This window comes from Varroa jacobsoni, unplaced genomic scaffold, assembly GCF_002532875.2.
Source record: "Varroa jacobsoni isolate VJ856 unplaced genomic scaffold, vjacob_1.0 contig00851, whole genome shotgun sequence".
In the NCBI taxonomy this organism is placed as follows: Eukaryota; Metazoa; Arthropoda; class Arachnida; order Mesostigmata; family Varroidae; genus Varroa; species Varroa jacobsoni.
In genome coordinates this window covers 41,072-43,175 of record NW_019214540.1, presented here as the reverse complement: position 1 = coordinate 43,175, position 2,104 = coordinate 41,072, and the positions used below count along the sequence as shown (strand labels likewise).

At 41.1% G+C, this 2,104-nt stretch overlaps 1 long non-coding RNA gene across 1 annotated transcript; it reads left to right on the top strand.

Moving 5' to 3' along the window:
- The first annotated feature begins 275 nt into the window (after positions 1–275).
- Positions 276–2,104, top strand: LOC147751965 (uncharacterized). The gene is made up of 3 exons (XR_015315420.1): positions 276–450; positions 996–1,183; positions 1,977–2,104. It is a non-coding gene; the product is annotated as an uncharacterized LOC147751965 (long non-coding RNA).

Here is a 2,104-nt window from a genome sequence, read left to right as displayed (position 1 = left end):
TACGCATACTGTTGCCAAAATATGCGAGATTGCTTCAGAACAGATACAACAGAAGTGTTGCTGATTCTCTTTCAGAAGATTTACTCTAACCCACTTCGATGTAGTTGTCACAGGGTTTAGGGAACAAAACAATTCCAGTCCATAAATGTAATATCCAGTTTATAATGAATCTAGATTTAGACGCTACGTTGCGTCGACTAGATATGCATAGATTCCATACGTAATACATCTACATACCATATATATATATATATACAGGCGACTCGAGGCATATGCGGAGTTGTGGTTATGCTTTTAAATAATGAAGTGGCGAACACTAGCCATTACTCATAAAGCTAGTGTATCTGGCATAGCAACGGAGCAGGAAACTTAAATATAAACGTTGTTGCGGTTAAAACCGACTTGCATAGCCGTCAGTACCGCAGGTTGTATTTGAGCCTAAGGTTTTAGGTAAGTTGACAACGCTACTTGACGCAACACTCGGCTTCCGTGTATATAACGGCTCTTCGTATATTAGGGGTGGGTGTGATACAGTAAGGGCGAGCAGCCCCCGGGTAAAACGTGGCCGAACCGAACTGTTGTGAGCTTGAACTTCCCGCGTCAGACAGGCGGCAGTTTACTTTGGGAAAGAGGGGGGGGGGAGGGAAGGCGTCATGGCTATCATTAATACTGCCTCAAGGGAGCTGCAGGGAAGCAGAGACCATTGTAAATCGGGAGTAGTACAATGAAGTGCCGATGGACGGCCAGATGTGAGAATTATTCACTGTTCCCTTATCAACAGATTTGCGAGTATATAAAGTGGCTACAAGCGAGAACAGTACCTAATCATTGTTTACAAAAAAGAGTTTGATTCACAAAATTAGGCTCTTCGTTTAGGTTAGGCATAAACAGAACTGCTTTTTTTACAGTTGGATATTAAGCGCTGTCGGAACTTGTAGGGCAAAGAGTTTTTTGAGAATTCGCTAACACTTGATGGTTATTGCGTGCTATTACAGCTAACCATTGCCAATATCTACAAAGAGCCTTAATCACGGATAATAGAAGAGATACGGTCCTATCTTGTAGTGCAAAAGTCCGTCGTACGTCACTGATTCGATGCCATGATTCGTAATATGCCACGTGCGGCGAACTTCACGTGACGAGCGAGTCATCATGTCGATGCGACGATTGACGTCTAACTATGGTAGCCATTTTTGGACGATAGGAAGATATTTTACGCTGTGTTCTACCATATATTAGAATAGAGTCAAGGATAATTAACTACTGAGGAAAGTGGGCCCGAACTGCTGTTTAGACGCCAATTTTTTCTCCTGCCTATTATAAACAGTATTTTGAGCTATAAGAGAAATTTCGATCGTTCCGTTTTAGCAGTCGTTACCAAGAATAAGTTACGTGACGTCGTCGCAACAATATTGAATTTATGCTCGACGTGATATGGCCCTTCGCATTGTTGTTAGTTTTCTACATCAAATTAAAAGGATGACATAATCACCTCTTGGCCGTGGGTGTAATAAATGTGCAACAATCATTTGCTTGAGAAATCGTTAGGAAATGAGATCATTGCTCACTATTTATTTAATTTTAGCTATTCAATTATTTAACTTCTGCATTCGGACGTCAGTTGTCATGCAAGGGCCTTTACGAAGGATCCCTTGCAATACGTTCCATTTTTCACGATGTCAAACACCTAAATTAGAGTTCGATATTTAGCCTGAACGATTAACATTAGAAACTTGAGTGTACTTCAAATCTAGCATAAGGCCTCTTGAAACTAGCCACGTAGAATGTCTACCGTTTTTAACAAAAGCCAACGTTATTTTTACTCCGTTCCCTATCCTGAGCGAGCTCAGGATGAAGAAAAAGTGTTATATGTATCGCTCGAAAACGCTCAGATAGGGTATTAACAGAATTTATCGGCCATAATGTAAGATAGACCATATTTTTTTTATGCGGAACTGCTATCGCCTCCTTTACAGAAATAGAGACGCTTCCCTGAACCAGCCCTGCAAGTCGTAAACGTTGTTTAAGTAACGTCGTGACTTCTCAAGCCTCTGGATACTGGGCAGAACCCAGTTTTCGGGTTGCGACTTTAAAAGTAAATTAA